Below are 23,364 nucleotides of genomic sequence, written 5' to 3' on the forward strand. Positions count from 1 at the left end.
TTATGGAATGACCTCCCGCACACTTTCAAACATTCCCCAAGCCTAATATCCTTTAAGAGATCCCTCTCTACATATCTACATATCTCAAAACAGAATGCACCTGTCATGGTTGATTATATATTTCTTCCCTGTTCTATGTAAAATTTTTGCATCTATTGTGTATTATTATTGTTTTTGAATTTTATTGTACCCTATTGTATCAATGCAATGTTTTGTGGACCCAGGACATACTTGAAAACGAGAGAAATCTCAATGTATCCTTCCTGGTAAAATATTTTATAAATAAATAAATAAATATGGTCTATTTGTTTACAGAAGATATTTCAGTATATATTATTATTGAAACCTGTGTGAAACCTCTGAGTTCATATTCTTATACAGGGCTTTCAACCACATATATTGAAAGGAGGCTAAAGCGTAATTGCTCATAATAATAAATCTGTTTTTATTGCATTTTTTACTTCACACACACAAATTCATGGAGTGAGGCCTAGGAGAATATGGGCTTGGGAGTTTTATAGGACCAAAGAGATAACTTTTATCAACACTTAATGACAATACATATTTTCATTTTCGTGCAGTGTTGCTGTGTATAGTTTAGTAAGTTCAGCTCCGTAGATGTCCTCTCTAACCATATGGTATATATTTTGCTTTTTTGCAGGTCAGTCAAATAGTGGTCAGAACTAATATGACAAGTGACACATAGGGGCCTAATTATTAAATGCCTATCCGACATGATACGATCAGCTTGTTATACCGCATAATTCCTACATGCAGTTAAATTTACCTAATTTTCAAACATGGAGTGGCAGGTGAACACACTAAGAGATTATTAAATGAAATACAGGAAGAAGACTACAATGTCTCTTTAATACTGGATGCTCGCAGATAGTGTGCAAGAATGAGCAACTTGTTGGAACAAGGTTCAAACGTTTCCCACAACTCAGACATCTTCTTCAAATTACTTTGGTGTGTTGCAAATAGGGTTGGTTAATTGAGTAGTGCAGGATCACAAACGTGTATAACAGGATGCTCTTCAGACACAAACATCATACAATCTGGGAACTGGGAGACTACACCGAAAGCTGTGGATCAAACGTAGGCTTTCGAGCTTTAGGTTGAACACCTCTATTACAGGAAATCAGTTTAATTATGAACCCTTAGTATGGCAACATTCAAACAGGATATTTTGCTCTGTTTCTTTGTCCTATTTCTAGTTATTCATTATGTAACTGAAAATTTCACAATATTCACTTGTCACAATCGTAAATGAACAGAATTTAGAGTTTTATCTGCAACAATAATGTCTGTTGTGGACATGGGGATTAACAAAGGGAATTCATTTATTGTTTTATGCTATTCTTTTTTAAACACTCTTTGCCACTATTTGGCACTCAATAATAACTCTCTCTACAACATCATATATTAACCTAGAATTTGATAAATAATCCCTTGCTGAATATTTATTTTGCACAGCATACACTAAGGGGTATATTTATTATAGTGCGAGCGGACATGATATGATGTAGCGTATCATGTCCGCTGCACATTGATAAATGGCGACAGCATACGCTGTTGCCATTTATCATTGCACCAGCAGTTATTTTGAACTGCTGGTGAATTGCCGCCCACTACAGATTGGCGGTCAATCGGCCGCTAGCAGGAGGTGTCAATCCACCCGATCGTATTCGACAAGTTATGGAGCAGCGGTCTTTAGACTTCTGTCTCCGGCGAGCCTTCAGAAACAAGGGGCATCGAGAGCCATAGGGAGCTTGATAAATCGCCCCCCAAGAGTTAAAACTAATTTCAAGTGTAATAGTAAAAGTTATCACTGTTTTAGTGCTAACATTTTTCTCTGCACGTGCATGTGAAGCATAGCTAGATATTCTCAGTGCACCAACATTTTAAATACTGCAGCTGCTCAGAGCACCATTGGGGCTTGTATCATATCAGCAATTAACAAATTGAGCCATCACCAGATGGTACAAGCATCTTATGCTATATGAGCAAGTGTTGTGTTTAAAATGCTGGGGCACGGTGCATACTTAAATACACTTTTTTAAAAAGCTATAGCTTTTAATAGAAGCATTTTTGCTAATACATCTATAGTACAAAAATGCTTTTATTCAAAACCGAAAAGCATCCATGTGAATTCCAATTTTGGCTAGAATATCCCTTTAAGTGGCAGAAGTCAAATTCCAGGAATTATGGCTCCCTGATTCTTAGTATTTGTCTAGCTCAGGCATACCCATTGTTAAAAACATAGAAAGCCCATCAAGTCTGCCCACATTTCCTTCTCAAGTGTAAATTTAAAGGGACATTATGCTCAACAGTTAAAGGGGCACTATATGTTATTTAAAAGTTTGCAACATTTAAATCATTTCTATAAATTTATGTAGAAGCACTAATTGACAATCACTGAAATGTGCATTCATAAATAAAAATATTACTTTCCAAATTGCCCTGCAGTGGCTAGCTTCATATGCCCCTCCCCCGAATTAACCCCCAGACTCAATGCAGCAGCAAGTTAGATCAGAACCCTGGTATTTGCACTGCACACAATTGTTTAAAAAAGCACTGCAGTGTCAGGAGCAATTCATCACATCTCTAACACTTCTGTGTACCCCTTGCCTGTGGTCCTTGTTTTCCCAGAGGTAGGACAACCAAAGGTTGAGAAACACTGCTCTATTCCATGAACTCATTACCCTTTCTGTAAATAAGTTATTCTGCAAATTACTCCTCAACCTAATAATCTCCAGCTTGAGATCATGGCCCCTTATTCTTGATAGCCGGAGAATAAAAGCATTTTGTTTAACACTCTACCACATTAAAGATAACTTGCAGCATCAGTCTATGTGAAACCAAGTAGACATTTGGAAGTCTGTCCTTTACCTGTGAGGTTTAAACAAATCAGCAGGTTATCCTTGAGAGGGATCTGCACATGATATCACACAACGGTGTCCAGAGCTCGGCTATCATGCACGCTGTGTATTTCAGCCAGATGACTATTACAATATCACTATATCCTGTTGTCCTCCCCAAAAGAGGAACCACATCATGCAAGACATTAGAAGAAAATGTTCTGAAACAGCAATCTTCTTAGGTTAAGTTTTTAAGTTTGTTAAAGATTCCACAATCTTTATGTATTCAAGGGACTTAAAGAAAACCAATTATGCAAATGGATCAAATTATTTGAACATGATAAAGTATTTCTGCACGGATACGGTTACGTTTAAATTGATACTCGTTGCTGTGAGGAAATATATTTGTGTAAATATGTTGTAAGAAACGTTTGTTTAAAAACAGATTACTAATATTTACAACTTATAGATTTTTGTCATAAAATGATTATCATTTTACATGTTTAGATACTGTACATAGGTCATGTGAGTGGTAATGTAAATGTTTAAAGAGTAAAATAGTTTCATGTATGTTTTGCTACAGTAATAATCTTGCTAGGAGTGAAAGATGTCTCAGACTCCTTGTAGACATGAATGAGGGCCGGCCATTGGGATTTTGCAGAGATACAAACACCAATAACAAAGAATTGTTATTGCTTAGGTTAGTGTAGACATTTTTTTAACATTTTGAGGACATTTTCATGTTAAATGTATCCTTCACAGTGGAATTCATTCTATGTGACAAGAGGTGAACAGTGACGGCACAGATACTGCTCAGTTAATTATAAAAAAAAGTCAGTTTCAACTCAAGGATGTGACGAGAGGCAGATATAAATGAATTTAATAAAAAGGTTAAATGGACATTGATAAATAAAAATAAAATAAGAGCACTATATAAATAATCATATGACTTATGTGTAGTGTAGCTTGCAGTTTTGCACTAATACAATGCATCGTAACTAGGATGTATGGGATGAGAATGTGCATGCATTTTGCCTAAATCAGTATCTTCAAATGGTACAAACATGATAAAAAAAAATGAGTGATTTTACTTATTATAATAAAGTCATTTTGGTTTTTTTAAACCTTTCTTGACTATTGTAAAAAAACAAACAGTGCTACATTTTGCAGCAAGCATTTTTACAATGTACTGTACATGTGTTTGCAAAAATACTGATCTCACAATTTATCAGTACTTTTTTGTTGATCATGTAGGGCTTTAAGTAGCAGTGATGTCAAGAAATGTGCATGCTCTATGTCTCTTTAAGGACTGTTAACTCCATAAATACATATGATCTTCTTACAGTTATAATGATAAAAATTAACCAATGACTTTCAATGGATCGTATACTAAATTAGTTAGTGTTACTAGAGTAACACCACAATAGGTTCAATATTGGGTAAGATTATATCAACCAGCCCTGGTGCTAAAATTGCAGGCTCTCTTCTAGGCCTTGATGATCAAAATATTCTCCAGCTTGCAGAAAAATGAAAGTGCAGACTGCACAGGAGATGAACTTTCTGAATTCTCTAAGAAATAATGCCCCAAAAATGAATCTGTTTAATCAGTCACTATTAAAAGGAGCTGTTTCAGATTATTGGAGAATAGCAAATGTAGTACCTCTTCATTTTAAGGGCAGTAGGGAGGAATATGGTAATTACAGGCCCGTTAGTTTAACTTCAGTAGCAGGGAAATTAATGGGAAGTCTCTTAAAAGAAATAATTATGACTTACATAAAGACAAACAATTTAGAGGATCAAAATCAACATGGGTTTACTTCAGGGAGCTCATGTCAGACTAATTTAATTGACTTCTTTGATTGTGTAACAAAAGTATTAGACCATGATGGAGCAGTTGATGTAGCATATCTAGATTTCAGCAAAGCATTTGTGTCAGGGTTTATTCCCTGTTTTGTTTGCCATGTGTTGCTGGCAGCCATTTTACTCACCTCTCTTGCTGACTCTGGTGCATACTGTGTGATGCTGCTCATTTCCTGCACTTCCTTTTATGGCCAGACTGGTATACATCATCTGTGTGAGACAGGATGCAGTCTCAGAATTGAGATGTCATCACTTATTATTTAAAGGGCCTCTGTTCAGTATGCTTTGCCCTTGCGTTGTCTCAGACCTGTTTGTGAGAGCTCCTGTGTATTACCTGGCTGTCTGACGTCCCTCCTGGTTCCTGATCCCTGGCTTGTTCCTGACTCTGCTGTTCTCCTTGTTCCTGATTCCGGCTCGTCTGACTATTCGCTTTGGCTCCTGACTTGGCTCGTCTGACTACCAGCTCTGGTTTTGATTCCTGGCTTGTTATTTGACTTGTGTACTTTTTATTATTGTTTACTATTAATAAAGGTGTGATTATTTTTGCACTTCTCGTCTCAGTCTGATTCCTGGCACCCTGACATTACGCAAGGGCCACCTTTTGAAGTCTTGTCCAACACGGCCGGGAAACACTCACACCTAAGGTCCTGTCAGGGGCAGACCTTGGGTGGTTTATCCTCGTCCCCGGAACCGCTAAAGGAGAAACCTTTGGTCACGGTTGTCCTTTCCTAGGTGGACTCCTCCATAATCACCCAGGCTCTTGTTGACTCCGGTGCTGCGGGCTATTTCATTGACAGTGTTTTTGTATCAAAGCACTCAATTCCTGTTTTGCCTAGGTCTGATCCATTTGCTATTGAGGCCATTGATGGCAGGCCCCTTCAGCCCACACTCGTTACTCACGAAATAGTTCCATTATCCATGGCTGTTTGGGCTCTCCATTTTGAAACCCTCCAGTTCCAGGTGATAAACTCTCCACATTTTCCGGTTGTTCTGGGTTATACCTGGCTCCAAAAGCACAATCCCAGTCTCGACTGGCGCAAGTCCGAAATTTTGTCGTGGTCTCCACAATGTATTTCCACTTCAGAAACCAGTTAAAGTCTTGTGCACTTCTTCGGTATCTCAATTGCCAGAGGAGTACCGAGAGTTCCAAGACATTTTTTACAAGGTGCGTGCCGGTACGTTGCCTCCTCACCGGTCTTACGATTGTGCCATAGACCTGCAACCCGGAGCCATTCCTCCTCGGGCCGGGTTTACCCTCTGTCTGTTGTGGAGAATTGTGCTATGGAGGAGTATGTTGCCGATGCTCTGTCACGGGGGATCATCCGCAAATCCTGCTCTCCTGCAGATGCTGGCTTCTTCTTTGTGAAGAAAAAGGGTGGCGAGTTAAGACCATGCATCGATTATAGGGGTCTTAATTGTCTTACTATTAAGAATGCTTACCCTATTCTGCTTATTACGGAACTCTTTGACCGCCTCCAGGGAGCTACAATCTTTACTAAACTTGATTTGAGAGGAGCGTACAATCTCGTTAGGATCAAGGAGGGCCACGAATGGAAAACAGCATTTAACACCAGGAGCGGGCATTATGAGTATCGTGTAATGCCCTTTGGCCTATATAATGCTCCTGCTGTTTTCCAGGAATTTATTAAGGATGTCCTACGAGATATGTTGTAACAGTGTGTTGTGGTGTACCTAGACGACATCCTCATATACTCACCCACACTTGAGGCTCATTGTTCTGATGTTACACGGGTTCTTCAGAGACTACGTGAGAATGGCCTGTTTTGCAAACTCGAGAAATGTGAGTTCCATCAGACTCAAATAACCTTCCTAGGTTATGTTATCTCCGTTGCAGGGTTCTCTATGGATCCTGACAAGTTATCTGCAGTTCTGCAGTGGCCTCGTCCAGTTGGTCTTCGGTCTATTCAAAGTTTTTTGGGGTTCGCCAATTACTATAGAAAGTTTATTAAAAACTTCAGACATGACCCTTAAGAGAATGATCCACTCCATTGGTCACCAACTGCCATTAAGGCCTTTGATAGTCTTAAGACTGCCTTTGCTGCCGCTCCAGTTCTGGCTCATCCTAACCCTGTCCTGCATTTCGTTCTTGAGGTTGATGCGTCTGAGACTGGAGTAGGTGCCCTCTTGTCTCAACGTCCTACGCCTGACGGGTCCTTGCATCCATGTGGTTTCTTCTCTAAGAAATTGTCTCCAGTAGAGTGCAATTATGAAATTGGTGACAGGGAATTACTGGCCATAATTTTGGCACTCAAGGAATGGAGGCATCTTCTCGAGGGTACTAGCATGTCAGTGCTCATTCTTACTGACCACAAGAATTTAACTTATCTATCTGAAGCAAAACGTTTGTCGCCCCGACAGGCCAGATGGGCGCTATTTTTGTCTTGGTTTAATTATGTGGTATCCTACCTGCCTGGTAGTAAGAATGTTAGGGCTGATGCCCTCTCTCGACAATTTTCGCCTCTGTCCAAGGAGGAGTCTGTACCTACTCCAGTTATACCTCCTGACCATATTTTGGCAACCATACGTACTAATTTGACTTCTCCCTTGGGGGAGGAGATGCTGGCTGCACAAACCAATGCACCTCCTGAGAAACCTAGTGGTAAGTGTTTTGTTTCTGAGAGTCTTCAAACTAAACTTTTGCACACTTACCACTATCCTAAAGCCGTAGGTCACCCAGGCAAGAAACAAATGATTTGGTCTGTCACTTGACAATTCTGGTGGCCAGGTCTTTGTTGTGATGTTGCCTCCTGCTCAGTTTGTGCACAGAATAAGACTCCTTGACGTCTTCCTGTGGGGCTTCTTCAACCTATTGCTAATGGTGAGCATCCTTGGACACATCTTTCCATGGACTTCATTGTCGAGCTCCCTGTTTCCAATGGCAATATTGTTATCCTTATGGTGGTTGACAGTTTTCCAAAATGTCACATTGCATTCCCTTGAAGAAGTTGCCTACCGCTCAGGAGCTTCCTTCAATTTTTGCCTGGGAGGTCTTCCGTTTACATGGGTTACCCAAGGAGATAGTGTCGGACCGGGGCAGCCAGTTTGTCTCCGGATTTTAGTGTTCCTAATGTGCTCAAATGGGGATCCAGCTTTCCTTCTCCTCTGCATATCACCCTCAATCCAATGGGGCTGCGGAACGGTCTAATCAAGCTCTGGAACAGTTCCTCCATTGCTATCTCTCAGATCACCACAATAATTGGTCTGAACTGTTACCTTGGGCAGAGTTTGCTCATAATAGTGCTAATAATGCTTCCTCTAAGTTATCCCCGTTCATGGCGAATTATGGGTTTCAACCATCCTTGTTGCCCGATTCATTCATGTCTCAGGGTATTCCGGCTTTGGAGGACCATCTCCGGCAACTCAGTTCCATGTGGGTGCAGATTCAGGACTGCCTTCATCGTTGCAGCGCCAAAAGTTCCAGGCTGATCGTAGGCGTCTGCCCACGCCTTCCTACCAGGTTGGTGAGAGAGTTTAGCAGTCCTCCTGCAACTTGAACCTTCGTGTGCCTTCCAATAAACTGGCTCCCCATTATGTTGGTCCTTTTTGAATACTCCAGCGGGTCAATCCTGTGGCCTACGCTCTTGACCTTCCTCCTGCAATGCGCATCTCCAATGTTTTTCATGTCTCCCTCTTGAAACCATTGATTTGTAATCGGTTTACCCCTGTGTTGCCTCATCCCCTTCCTATATTTGTTGACAACCATGAGTAGTATGAGGTCAACAGCATTATTGACTCTCGTATGTCCAGGGGCCGTGTACAGTATTTGGTTCACTGGAGGGGCTACGGTCCGGAGGAGCGTTCATGGGTTACCTCCTCTGATTTTCATGCTCCCGCCCTCCTCCGTGCCTTCTGTCATGATACAATCATGTGAAGTAGTTGATACCTGGATTGGCTACCCAGCAGAGGTGGTATTGGGGGGTAGTTATCAAGCCGTCTACTTTTCTGGCTTCGCCGGCCCAATACGTCCGCCTAAGCTCGCCTACCTTCGCCGCCGCGGACCTTGAATACGTTCGCCTAAGTTATCAAATAAAGCTGTCAAAAAGCCGCGGGGCGATGAGCAGCGGACTGTGACAGTTATCACTCATCCGATCTCGCTGCCCTTCGGCTTTTTCCCAGCTTTATTGCTAGCCTGTCACTAAGCACTCACACTAAACTGCACTGTTCTACCCCCTATACCGGCGCCCCCGGAGGCCCCCGCAACTAAATAAAGTTACTAACCCCTAAACCGCCGCTCCTAGACCCTGCCGCAACTCTTATAAATGTATTAACCCCTAAACCGCCGCTCCTAGACCCTGCCGCAACTCTTATAAATGTATTAACCCCTAAACCGCCGCTCCCGGACACCGCTGCCACCTACATTATACCTAGTAACCCCTATCCTGCCCCCCCTATACCGTCGCCCTCTATTATAAAATTATTAACCCCTATCCTGCTGATCCCGCACCTCTCCGCAACTAAATAAATAGTTTAACCCCTAAACCGCCACTCCATGAACCCGCCGCAACCTATAATAAATTTATTAACCCCTATCCTGCCCCCCACTACGCCGCCGCCACTGTAATAAAATGATTAACCCCTAAACCTAAGTCTAACCCTAACCATAACGCCCCCCTAACTTAAATATTAATTAAATACATCTAAATAAATTAACTCTTATTAACTAAATGAATCCTATTTAAAACTAAATACTTACTTATAAAATAAACCCTAATATAGCTACAATATAAATAATAATTATATTCTAGCTATCTTAGGATTTATATTTATTTTACAGGTACCTTTCAATTTATTTTAACCATGTACAATAACTATTAAATAGTTATTAACTATTTAATAGCTTACCTAGCTAAAATAAAGAGAAATTTACCTGTGAAATAAATCCTAACCTAAGTTACAATTACACCTAACACTACACTATACTTTAATAAATTATTCCTATTTAAAAATAAATACTTACCTGTAAAATAAACCCTAAGATAGCTACAATGTAATTAATACTTATATTATAGCTATTTTAGGATTTATATTTAGTTTACAGGTAACTTTGTATTTATTTTAGCTAGTTAGAATAGTTATTAAATAGTTATTAACTATTTAATAACTACCTAGCTAAAAGAAATACAAAATTACCTGTAAAATAAATCCTAACTTAAGTTACAATTAAACCTAATACTACACTATCATTAAATTAACTAAATAAACTACCTACAAATAACTACAATGAAATACAATTACATAAACTAACCAAAGTACAAAAAATAAAAAAAGCTAAGTTACAAAAAATAAAAAATTAAGTTACAAACATGTTAAAAATATTACAACAATTTTAAGCTACTTACACCTAATCTAAGCCCCCTAATAAAATAACAAACCCCCCCAAAATAAAAAAAATCCCTACCCTATTCTAAATTACATAAATTTCAAAGCTCTTTTACCTTACCAGCCCTTAAAAGGGCCATTTGTGGGGGCATGCCCCAAAAAGTTCAGCTCTTTTGCCTGTAAAAGAAAAATACAACCCCCCCCAACATTAAAACCCACCACCCTCATACCCCTAATCTAACCCAAACCCCCCTTACAAAAACCTAACACTAATCCCCTGAAGATCATCCTACCTTGAGTCGTCTTCACTCAGCCGAGCCACCAATGGAACTGAAGAGGACATCCGGAGCGGAAGAAGTTAATCCTCCAAGCGGCGCTGAAGAAATCTTCCATCCGATGAAGTCATCATCCAGGCGGCGCTGAAGAAGTCTTCGATCCGGCCGATGTCATCTTCAAAGAGGCGCTGAAGAGGTCTTCTATCCGGGCGAAGTCATCTTCCAAGCCGGGTCTTGAATCTTCCTTCCGCCGACGCGGAACCACCTTCTTCACCGACGGACTACGACGAATGACGGCTCCTTTAAGGGACGTCATCCAAGATGGCGTCCCCTCAATTCCGATTGGCTGATAGGATTCTATCAGCCAATCGGAATTAAGGTAGGAAAATCTGATTGGCTGATGGAATCAGCCAATCAGATTCAAGTTCAATCCGATTGGCTGATCCAATCAGCCAATCAGATTGAGCTCGCATTCTATTGGCTGATCGGAACAGCCAATAGAATGCGAGCTCAATCTGATTGGCTGATTCCATCAGCCAATCAGATTTTTCCTACCTTAATTCCGATTGGCTGATAGAATCCTATCAGCCAATCGGAATTGAGGGGACGCCATCTTGGATGACGTCCCTTAAAGGAGCCGTCATTCGTCATAGTCCGTCGGTGAAGAAGGTGGTTCCGTGTCGGCGGAAGGAAGATTCAAGACCCGGCTTGGAAGATGACTTCGCCCGGATAGAAGACCTCTTCAGCGCCTCTTTGAAGATGACATCGGCCGGATCGAAGACTTCTTCAGCGCCGCCTGGATGATGACTTCATCGGATGGAAGATTTCTTCAGCGCCGCTTGGAGGATTAACTTCTTCCGCTCCGGATGTCCTCTTCAGTTCCATCGGTGGCTCGGCTGAGTGAAGACGACTCAAGGTAGGATGATCTTCAGGGGATTAGTGTTAGGTTTTTGTAAGGGGGGTTTGGGTTAGATTAGGGGTATGTGGGTGGTGGGTTTTAATGTTGGGGGGGGGTTGTATTTTTCTTTTACAGGCAAAAGAGCTGAACTTTTTGGGGCATGCCCCCACAAATGGCCCTTTTAAGGGCTGGTAAGGTAAAAGAGCTTTGAAATTTATGTAATTTAGAATAGGGTAGGGATTTTTTTTATTTTGGGGGGGGTTGTTATTTTATTAGGGGGCTTAGATTAGGTGTAAGTAGCTTAAAATTGTTGTAATATTTTTAACATGTTTGTAACTTAATTTTTTATTTTTTGTAACTTAGCTTTTTTTATTTTTTGTACTTTAGTTAGTTTATGTAATTGTATTTCATTGTAGTTATTTGTAGGTAGTTTATTTAGTTAATTTAATGATAGTGTAGTATTAGGTTTAATTGTAACTTAAGTTAGGATTTATTTTACAGGTAATTTTGTATTTCTTTTAGCTAGGTAGTTATTAAATAGTTAATAACTATTTAATAACTATTCTAACTAGCTAAAATAAATACAAAGTTACCTGTAAAATAAATATAAATCCTAAGATAGCTATAATATAAGTATTAATTACATTGTAGCTATCTTAGGGTTTATTTTACAGGTAAGTATTTATTTTTAAATAGGAATAATTTATTAAAGTATAGTGTAGTGTTAGGTGTAATTGTAACTTAGGTTAGGATTTATTTCACAGGTACATTTCTCTTTATTTTAGCTAGGTAAGCTATTAAATAGTTAATAACTATTTAATAGTTATTGTACATGGTTAAAATAAATTGAAAGGTACCTGTAAAATAAAAATAAATCCTAAGATAGCTAGAATATAATTATTATTTATATTGTAGCTATATTAGGGTTTATTTTAAAGGTAAGTATTTAGTTTTAAATAGGATTCATTTAGTTAATAAGAGTTAATTTATTTAGATTTATTTAATTAATATTTAAGTTAGGGGGCGTTAGGGTTAGGGTTAGACTTAGGTTTAGGGGTTAATAATTTTATTACAGTGGCGGCGGCGTAGTGGGGGGCAGGATAGGGGTTAATAAATTTATTATAGGTGGCGATGGTGTAGGGGGGGCAGGATAGGGGTTAATACATTTAATATAGGTTGCGGCGGGTTCAGGGAGCGGCGGTTTAGGGGTTAATACATTTATTATAGTTGCGGTGGGCTCCGGGAGCGGCGGTTTAGGGGTTAATATGTATAGAGTAGCTTGCGGTGGGCTCCGGGAGCGGCGGTTTAGGGGGTAATAACTTTATTTAGTTGCGGCGGTGTAGGGGGGGTCAGATTAGCGGTGTTTAGACTCGGGTACATGTTAGGGTGTTAGGTGTAGACAGCTCCCATAGAAATCAATGGGATGTCTGTCAGCAGCGAACTTGTACTTTCGCTATGGTCAGACTCCCATTGATTCCTATGGGATCCGCCGCCTCCAGGGGTGGCGGATTGAAAACCAGGTACGCTGGGCCGTAAAAGTGCCGAGCGTACCTGCTAGTTTTTTGATAGCTAGCAAAGTAGTGAGAATGTGCCGCACTTGTGTGCGGAACATCTGGAGTGACGTAAGAATCGATCTGTGTCGGACTGAGTCCGGCGGATCGAAGCTTACGTCACAAAATTCTACTTTTGCCGGTCTCGAGCCTTTGATAACTAAGGCGAATCAGCCTCGCCACAAATACGCTGCGGAATTCCAGCGTATTTGAGGTTGACGGCTTGATAACTACCCCCCATTGTCTCAGCCTGGAAAGGGTTAAGGTGAACTGTTATGTCTTTGTGTGAAATCTGTTTTCAGGAAAGCTGTAAGCTGAGACCCCCCTCCCTTCCCCCCACTCTTTAGCCTAGCGTTTTTTTGTGTAACTGTGTGTAGGAATGCAGTACGCTCCTCCCCTTGGAGACTGATAGTGGGAGCTAAGACTTGTTTGCATTGGCTGGACTCATTGTAAATTATAACCAGGGTGTTGTCTTTGACAAGACAAAGAAAGTTTGGTTTAAATATGTAACAGAAAGACTTGGTGGGCAGAACTGCCCTGGGGACCAAATCACTAACATCAGGACCGGCATTCTCCACATATCTAAAGGAACTTGGTAATAAGTTAGATATTGTGTGTAATTCTTTTCATGTCCCATTTTATTTTTGAAGAACTGTAGCATTGCAATTGTATGTTTTTTTAAAAGTCTTTATAATTTTGCACTGTGTAACCTGTATTGATATTTTGTTATTAAACACGTAGAAAATCTAATTCTGTCTTTTGGGCTCTAATATCCAAATTCACACTCCTTTTGAGACAAGCTTAAAGGCACGTTACCTAATTGTTAAATAGTGTGAGTTTATAGGGATTCCCCAAATCTCCCCTTAAATTTAAAAGTTTTGGTGGCAGCAGCAGGGAAATTGTTAATTAGAGTGGTGTGGATAAGATTTGGGGACTAATGAGGTGTCCCTTTTAAGGTCCTTTTGCAGAGTTGCAAGGTTAAGGGAACCAGACCTGTGTGCCATTAGCCCCTTCATGCCCACACCCCTCTATTGTGACGTTGAGAAGGTTTTATTCATCACAAACTGCTGGCAGCGGTGGGGATATTTAGAGTTTTTTAGAGCTATTTGTATAGTACCAAAAGAAATTGCATGTTTTTGTGTAATTTCCCAAAGACAGAACTCAGTGCCTAATTAGAGAGACATACAGTGCAAAGAAGCAATTCTTTTTCCCTTCCTCTTGTTTATTCATTGCTACTCTCATTATGGAAGCATATAGAAAGATGCCGAAAGAATCCCTGGAGCTAATTTGTCAGGAGAGAGCCATTGCAACTTTTGGCAAAACAAAGGAGCAGTTGGTCCAGGAACTGCAGCAGGCAGATGACATTCCAGCAGAGCAGGAAACAGGCACAGAGAGGGTTACTGTGGAACTGGTAACCAAGGAGATTATACCTACTGCTGTTACCCCTGTGAGTGAAAATGAGTCTGAGCTACAAACACTAAGGTACTTGGGGGATGCTGATCCCAAACTAAGAATTGAATTGATCCTCAAGTTTCAAGAAGCAGCTGAGAGAAAGAGGGAGGCTGCAGCGAGAGAAAGAAAAGAAGAGAGGGAGGCTGCAGAAAGAAAGAGAGAAAAAGAGAGAGCGGCTGCAGAAAGAGAAAGAGAGAGAGAGGAAAAGAATGCTCAACGGAGACATGAGCTGGAGGTTATGCAGAGGAACAGAACCAGCCTGTCTCCCCAAACCAGTGAACGCGGGGGAAACAGCAACAGACAGGCCCCGTCTGGAGTATTTTCCAATGTTGGAAAGAGACACTGACTTGGATGTTTTTCTGAGGGGCTTTGAGAAGGTATGCAAGCAGTATCAGCTGCCCCCAGAGCAATGGGTTCGCTATTTAGCGCCTCGTCTGAAGGGTAAAGCACTGGATGTATTTGCTTCACTTCCAGTGGAGGATGACCAGGACTATGAGGCCATAAAAACAGCCTTATTAAAAAGTTTTAACCTCACTCCGGAATTCTACAGGGAAAAATTTCGGAGTCTTCACCAAAGTGCAGATGACAGCTGCACAAAATATGCTGTCAGGGTTTTTTCCCTGTTTGTTTGCCATGTGCTGCTGGCAGAAATTTTACTCACCTCTCTTTTTGACTATGGTGCATTGTGGGGGATGCTGCTCATATCCTGCACTTCCTTTTATGGCCAGACTGGTGTCCATCATCCATGTGAGACAGGATGCAGTCTCAGAATTGTGATGTCATCACTTATTATTTAAAGGGCCTCTGTTCAGTATGCTTTGCCTTTGCGTTGTCTCAGACCTATTTGTGAGAGTTCCTGTGTATTACCTGGCTTTCTGACGTCCTTCCTGGTTCCTGATCCCTGGCTTGTTCCTGACTCTGCTGTTTTCCTTGTTCCTGATTCCGGCTCGTCTGACTACCAGATCTGGTTTTGATTCCTGGCTTGTTATTTGACTTGTGGACTTTTTATTATTTTTTGCTATTAATAAAGGTGAGATTATTTTTGCACTTCTCGTCTCAGTCTGATTCCTGGCACCCTGACATTACGCAAAGGCCATGAATCCTGATGGTGCTAATTATCCAGCTTTACCTGCCATCATTTCCAGGATGGATGTACAGGATCACCACTTGGATCAATTTGCACTAGTCCTGCAAACCCTGCTGACTCGCACTGCACATTTGGACCAAAGTGTCCCACAAGTTATGGCTTCTCCTGTTTCCGCTGCTGCACTTATGCCTATCAGGAGCATGTCCGGTTCTGCACCTCTACCTCAGCGATATGGAGGCGATCCTATTCAGTGCAGAGGGTTTTTGAAGGTGGGCATTTACTTTGAGATGTTACCTCAGGCGTTTCCCTCTGACAGAGCTAAGGTGGGATTTCTCATCTCGTTACTCTCTGACACAGCTCTTGCCTGGGCTAATCCCTTGTGGGAGACTAATAAACCTGTGATTTCAAATTACCCTGAATTTGTGGCCTCCTTTCGATGGGTATTTTATGTTCCGGCTCGCTCCTCCTCTGCTGCTAAACGACTCATGTCCATTCAGCAAGCTACAAGATCTGTTGCTCAGTATGCCATTGAGTTCCGTACGCTTGCTGCAGAGGTAGGTTGGAACAATGAAGCCCTTGTTGCCGCCTTCTTTCATGGGCTCTCTGATGCGATTAAAGACAAAGTTGCTGCCAGAGATTTACCAGAGGATCTCGAGGCATTGGTGTCTTTTTTTATCCTAATTGACATCAGACTCAGTGAGAGGCCCTCTTTCAAGGAGCGCTTGTGGAAGCCTCCTGTTCCGTTGTCTCCTACGTGTTCATTCCCACCCATGCCTCCCTCTCCTCCCATGCCTCCTGGTCCCGAGTCACCAGGTACTGCTGAAATGCAGTTGGGATTCACGCGTCTCTCCGTGGTGGAGAGGGCCTTTAGGAGGAGGGAGGGGCTCTGCCTCTATTGTGGGTTACAGGGCCACCTTTTGAAGTCTTGTCCTACAGAGCCGGGAAACGCTCACACCTAAGGTCCTGTCGGAGGCAGACCTTGGGTGGTTTATCCTCGTCCCCGGAACCGCTTAAGGAGAAACCTTTGGTCATGGTTGTCCTTTCCTGGGTGGACTCCTCCATAGTCACTCAGGCTCTTGTTCACTCTGGTGCTGCGGGCTATTTCATTGACAGTGCTTTTGTATCAAAGCACTCCATTCCTGTTTTGCCTCGGTCCATTCCGCTTGCTATTGAGGCCATTGATGGCAGGCCCCTTCAGCCCGCACTCGTTACTCACGAAACTGCTCCGTTGTCCATGGCTATTGGGGATCTCCATTTTGAAACCCTCCAGTTCCAGGTGATAAACTCTCCGCATTTTCCGGTTGTTCTGGGTTATCCCTGGCTCCAAAAGAAAAATCCCTGTCTCGACTGGCGCAGGTCCGACATTTTGTCGTGGTCCCTGCAATGTATTTACACTTGTCTTCAGAAACCAGTTAAAGTCTTGTGCACTTCTTCAGTATCTCAATTGCCAGAGGAGTACAGAGAGTTCCAAGACATTTTTGACAAGGTGCGTGCCGGTTTGTTGCCTCCTCACCGGTCTTACGATTGTGCCATAGACCTGCAACCCGGAGCCATTCCTCCTCGGGGCCGGGTGTACCCTCTGTCTGTTGCAGAGAATTGTGCTATGGAGGAGTATGTTGCCGATGCTCTGTCACGGGGGATCATCCACAAATCCTGCTCTCCTGCAGGGGCTGGCTTCTTCTTTGTGAAGAAAAAGGGTGGCGAGTTCAGACCACGCATCGATTATAGGGGTCTTAATCGTCTTACCATTATGAATGCTTACCCTATTACGCTTATTACCTAACTCTTTGACCGCCTCAAGGGAGCTACGGTCTTTACTAAACTTGATTTGAGAAGAGCATATAATCTCGTTAGGATTAAGGAGGGTCACGAATGGAAAACAGCATTTAACACCAGGAGCGGGCATTATGAGTATCTTGTAATGCCCTTTGGCCTATGTTATGCTCCTGCTGTTTTTCAGTAATTTATTATGATGTCCTATGAGATATATTGCAACAGTGTGTTGTGGTGTACTTAGACGACATCCTCATACACTCACCCACACTTGAGGCTCATCGTTCTGATGTTACACGGGTTCTTCAGAGACTACGTGAGAACGGCCTGTTTTGTAAACTCGAGAAATGTGAGTTCCATCAGACTCAAGTAACCTTCCTAGGTTATGTTATCTCCGTTGCAGGGTTCTCCATGGATCCTGACAAGTTATCTGCAGTTCTGCAGTGGCCTCGCCCAGTTGGTCTTCAGTCTATTCAACATTTTTTGGGGTTTGCCAATTACTATATAAAGTTTATTAAAAACTATTCTTCCTTGGTCAAACCTATCACAGACATCACCCGTAAAGAGAATGATCCACTCCATTGGTCACCTACTGCCATTAAGGCCTTTGATAGCCTTAAGACTGCCTTTGCTGCCGCTCCAGTTTTGGCTCATTCTAACCATGTCCTGCCTTTCATTCCTGAGATCGATGCGTCTGAGACTGGAGTAGGTGCCCTCTTGTCTCAACGTCCTACACCTGATGGTTCCTTGCATCCGTGTGGTTTCTTCTCTAAGAAATTGTCTCCAGTGGAGTGCAATTATGAAATTGGCAACAGGGAATTACTGGCCATAATTTTGGCACTCAAAGTGTGGAGGCATCTTCTCGATGGTACTAGCGTGCCAGCGCTCATTCTTACTGACCACGAGAATTTAACTTATCTATCTGAAGGAAAACGTTTGTCGCCCCCACAAGCCAGATGGGCGCTATTTTTGTCTCGGTTTAATTATGTGGTCTCCTACCTGCCTGGTAGTAAGAATGTTAGGGCTGATGCCCTCTCTCGACAATTTTCGCCTTTGTCCAAGAAGGAGTCTGTACCTACTTCTGTTTTACCTCCTGACCATATTTTGGCTACCATACGTACTAATTTGACTTCTCCCTTGGGGGAGGAGATCATGGCTGCACAAACCAATGCACCTCCTGAGAAACCTAGTGGTAAGTGTTTTGTTCCTGAGAATCTTCGAACTAAACTTTTGGACACTTAACACTATCCTAAAGCCGCAGGTCACCCAGGCAAGAACCAAATTATTTGGTCTGTCACTCGACAATTCTGGTGGCCAGGTCTTCGTTCTGATGTTGCTGCGTATGTTGCCTCCTGCTCAGTTTGTGCACAGAATAAGACTCCTCTACGTCTTCCTGAGGGTCTTCTTCAACCTATTGCTAATGGTGAGCGTCCTTGGACACATCTTTCCATGGACTTCATTGTCGAGCTCCCTGTTTCCAATGGCAATACTGTTATCCTTATGGTGGTTGACCGTTTTTCTAAAATGTCACATTGTATTCCCTTGATGAAGCTGCCTACCGCTCAGGAGCTTGCTTCAATTGCTTGCTTCAATTTTAGCCCGGGAGGTCTTCCGTTTACATGGGTTACCCAAGGAAATAGTGTCGGACAAGGGTAGCCAGTTTGTCTCCAGATTTTGGCGTTCCTTTTGTACTCAAATGGGGATCCAGCTTTCCTTCTCCTCGGCATATCACCCTCAAGCCAATGGGGCTGCGGAATGGTCTAATCAAGATCTGGAACAGTTCCTCCGTTGCTATGTCTCAGATCACCACAATAATTGGTCTGAACTGTTACCTTGGGCAGAGTTTGCTCGTAATACTGCTATTAATGCTTCCTCCAAGTTATCCCCGTTCATGGCGAATTATGGGTTTCAACCATCCTTGTTGCCCGATTCATTGTCATGTCTCAGGGTATTCTGGCTTTGGAGGAGCATCTCCGGCAACTCCGTTCCACGTGGGAGCAAATTCAGGATTGCCTTCATCGTTCTATGCAGCGCCAAAAGTTCCAGGCTGATTGTAGGCGTCTGCCCGCACCTTCCTACCAGGTTGGTGAGAGAGTTTGGCTGTCCTCCCACAACTTGAACCTTCGTGTGCCTTCCAATAAATTGGCTCCCCGTTATGTTGGTCCTTTTCGAATACTCCGACGGGTTAATCCTGTGGCCTACGCTCTTGACCTTCCTCCTGCTATGCGCATCTCCAATGTTTTTCATGTTTCCCTCTTGAAACCATTGGTTTGTAATTGGTTTACCACTGTGTTGCCTCGTCCCCGTCCTATCTTTGTTGACAACCATGAGGAGTATGAGGTCAGCAGCATTATTGACTCTTGTATGTCCAGGGGCTGTGTACAGTATTTGGTTCATTGGAGGGGCTACGGTCCGGAGGAGCGTTCTTGGGTTCCATCCTCTGATGTTCATGCTCCCGCCCCCCTCCGTGCCTTCCATGCCCGTTTCCCCAATAAGCCTTTTGTCCTCCCGCGGGGAGGGGTCATTGAGGGGAGGGTACTGTCAGGGTTTTTTCCCTGTTTGTTTGCCATGTGCTGCTGGCAGCCATTTTACTCACCTCTCTTCCTGACTATGGTGCATTGTGGGGGATGCTGCTCATTTCCTGCTCTTCCTTTTATGGTCAGACTGGTGTGCATCATCCATGTGAGACAGGATGCAGTCTCAGAATTGTGATGTCATCACTTAATATTTAAAGGGCCTCTGTTCAGTATGCTTTGCCTTTGTGTTGTCTCAGACCTGTTTGTGAGATTTCCAGTGTATTACCTGGCTGCCTGACGTCCTTCCTGGTTCCTGATCCCTGGCTTGTTCCTGACTCTGCTGTTCTCCTTGTTCCTGATTCCGGCTCGTCTGACTACTCGCTTTGGCTCCTGATTCGGCTCATCTGACTACCAGCTCTGTTTTTTATTCCTGGCTTGTTATTTGACTTGTGGACTTTTTATTATTTTTTGCTATTAATAAAGGTGTGATTATTTTTGCACTTCTTGTCTCAGTCTGATTCCTGGCACCCTTACAATTTGACACTGTCCCACACAACAAACTAATTCACAAACTGTATTTTGTTGGTCTAGACTCAAAAATTCTGAACTGGGTAAAACCCAGTATAGAAAACAAACGGCTAGATTATGAGTTTTGCGGTATGAGTGAAAAAGCATCGTTATGGCTCTTTTTTAATACCGCTGGTATTACGAGTCTTGCAGGTCTAGCTGCACCGCACACTTTTTTGGCCTTAACGCAACGTAACTACCGCAACTTTACAAAAGTCCTTTTTCAATGGGACTTCCTTTGCGCCAGTATTACGAGTTTGCCTGTGAGGCCAAAAAGTGAGCAGTACAGCCTATACCGTCAAGATCCATACCGTAAACTGAAAGTCAGTAGTTATGGGTTTTATGCTACAACGCCGTAACATAAAACTCATAATTAAAGTGCTAAAAAGTACACTAAAACCCATAAACTACCTATTAACCCCTAAACCAAGGCCCTCCCGCATTGCAAACACTAAAATAAAATTATTAACTCCTAATCTGCCGCTCCAGACATCGTCACCACTATAATAAACATATTAACCCCTAAACCGCCGCACTCTTGCATCTTAAACACTAGTTAAATATTATTAACCCCTAATCTGCAGTCCCTAACATCGCAGCCGCCTACATTATACTTATTAACCCCTAATCTGCCGCCCCCAATGTCGCCACCACCTACAAAAATGTAATAACCGCCTAATCTGCCGCCCCCAATGTCGCCACCACTATACTAAAGTTATAAACCCCTAAATCTAACCCTAACACCCACTAACTTTAATATAATTAAAATAAATCTAAATAAAAATTACTATCATTAACTAAATCATTCCTATTTAAAACTAAATACTTACCTGTAAAATAAATCATAAGCTACAGTAGATACAATATAACTAATAGTTACATTGTAGCTATCTTAGGTTTTATTTTTATTTCACAGGCAAGTTTGTATTTATTTTAACTAGGTAGAATAGTTACTAAATAGTTATTAACTATTTACTAACTACCTAGTTAAAATAAATACAAATTTACCTGTAAAATAAAGCCTAACCTGAGTTACACTAACACCTAACCTTACACTACAATTAAATAAATTACATTAATTAAATACAATTAACAAGCGGCCAGATTATGAGTTTTGCGTTATGAGGGTTGCGGTGCTAACTTGCAAGTTATGGTCACCGCTCACTTACCTACAGGTTTTTATAAACCCAGTATTAAAAGACAAGAAGTGAGCGTAGAGCAAAACTGTGCTCCATACCGCACTCCAATACCAGCGCTGCTTAAATCAACGGTGAGCTGGTTGTACGTGCTCATGCACGATTTCCCCATAGACATCAATGGGGAGAGACGGTTGAAAAAAAGCCTAACACCTGCAAAAAAGCAGCGTAAAGCTCCGTAACACAGCCCCATTGATTCCTATGGGGAAACAAAATTTATGTTTACACCTAACACCCTAACATGAACCCCGAGTCTAAACACCCCTAATCTTATACTTATTAACCCTTAAACTGCCGCCCCTAACATCGCTGACACCTACATTATACTTATTAACCCCTAATCTGCCGCTCCGGACATCGCCGGCACTATAATAAACATATTAACCCCTAAACCGCCGCACTCCCGCCTCGCAATAGCTAGTTAAATATTATTAACCCCTAATCTGCTGTCCCTAACATTGCTGCAACCTACATTACAGTTATTAACCCCTAATCTGCCGCCCTCAACGTCGCTGTCACTATACTAAAGTAATTAACCCCTAAACCTAACCCTAACACCCACTAACTTAAATATAATTAAAATAAATCTAAAGAAAACATACTATTAATAACTAAATAATTCCTATTTAAAACTAAATACTTACCTGTAAAATAAACCCTAAGTTAACTACATTATAACTAATAGTTACATTGTATCTAGTTTAGGGTTTATTTTTATTTTAAAGGCAAGTTCGTATTTATTTTAGATACAATACTAGCTAAAATAAATACAAATGTACCTGTAAAATAAAACCTAACCTGTCTTACACTAACACCTAACCTTACACTACAATTAAATAAATTACCTAAATTAAATACAATTAACTAAATTAAATATAAATACCTAAATTACAACAAAAAAAACCACTAAATTACACAAAATAAAAAACAAATTTCAAGGTATTTAAACTAGTTACACCTAATCTAATAGCCCTATCAAAATAAATAAGCCCCCCCAAAATAAAAAAAACTCTAGTGTAAACTAAACTATCAATAGCCCTTAAAAGGGCCTTTGCAGTGCATTGCCCCAAAGAAATCAGCTCTTTTACCTGAAAAAGAAATATACAAACAACCCCCCAACAGTAAAACCCACCAGCCACACAATCAAACCCCCCAAATAAAATCCTAACTAAAAAAAACTAAGCTCCCCATTGCCCTGAAAAGGGCATTTGGATGGGCTTTGCTCTTAAAAGGGCATTGCTGTCCAAACCCTAACTTAAAAATAAAACCCACTCAATAAACCCTTATAAAAACCTAACACTAACCCCCGAAGATCCACTTACAGTTTTGAAGAGCTGACATCCATGAATCGTCAAGAAGTCCTCAACAAAGCCGGGAGAAGTCTTCATCCAAGCCGGGAGAAGTGGTCCTCCAGACGGGCAGAAGTCTTCATCCAGATGACATCTTCCATCTATGTATGTCTTGAAGATGGAGCCGCTCCGCGTCGGATGGATGAAGATAGAAGATGCCGTCTGGATGAAGACTTCTGCCGGCTTGGATGAAGACTTCGGCCCGCTTGGATGAAGGCTTCTGTTGGCTTCTATGAGGACTTCTGCCGCTTCATTGAGGATAGATGTCGGGTCTTCCAAAACTGTAAGTGGATCTTCGGGGGTTAGTGTTAGGTTTTTTTTAAGGGTTTATTGGGTGGGTTTTATTTTTAGCTTAGGGTTTGGGCGGAAAAAGAGCTAAATGCCCTTTTAAGGGCAATGCCCATCCAAATGTGCCCTTTTCAGGGCAATGGGGAGCTTAGGTTTTTTAGATAGGATTTTATTTGGGGGGTTGGTTGTGTGGGTGGTGGGTTTTACAGTTGGGTGGTTGTTTGTATTTTATTTTGCAGGTAAAAGAGCTGATTTATTTGGGGCAATGCCCCGCAAAAGGCCCTTTTAAGGGCTATTGGCAGTTTAGTTTAGGCTAGGGGTTTTATTATTATGGGGGGCTTTTTTATTTTGA

At 41.8% G+C, this 23,364-nt stretch overlaps 1 protein-coding gene across 2 annotated transcripts in view; it reads right to left on the reverse strand.

Annotated features, from left to right (window-relative positions):
- ARHGAP9 (Rho GTPase activating protein 9) overlaps positions 1–23,364 on the reverse strand; it is a 343,366-nt gene that overhangs the window by 210,286 nt on the left and 109,716 nt on the right. The window contains exon 1 of one of the 2 annotated variants that reach the window (XM_053708185.1): positions 2,893–2,965. The exons of the other annotated variant lie outside the window; for it this stretch is intronic. The gene's annotated coding sequence lies outside the window, so the exon portion shown is untranslated. Of the gene's footprint in view, positions 1–2,892; positions 2,966–23,364 lie in introns of those variants that run through there. 2 annotated transcript variants of the gene reach the window in all.

Source organism: Bombina bombina, chromosome 3 (genome assembly GCF_027579735.1).
Source record: "Bombina bombina isolate aBomBom1 chromosome 3, aBomBom1.pri, whole genome shotgun sequence".
Taxonomy (NCBI): Eukaryota; Metazoa; Chordata; class Amphibia; order Anura; family Bombinatoridae; genus Bombina; species Bombina bombina.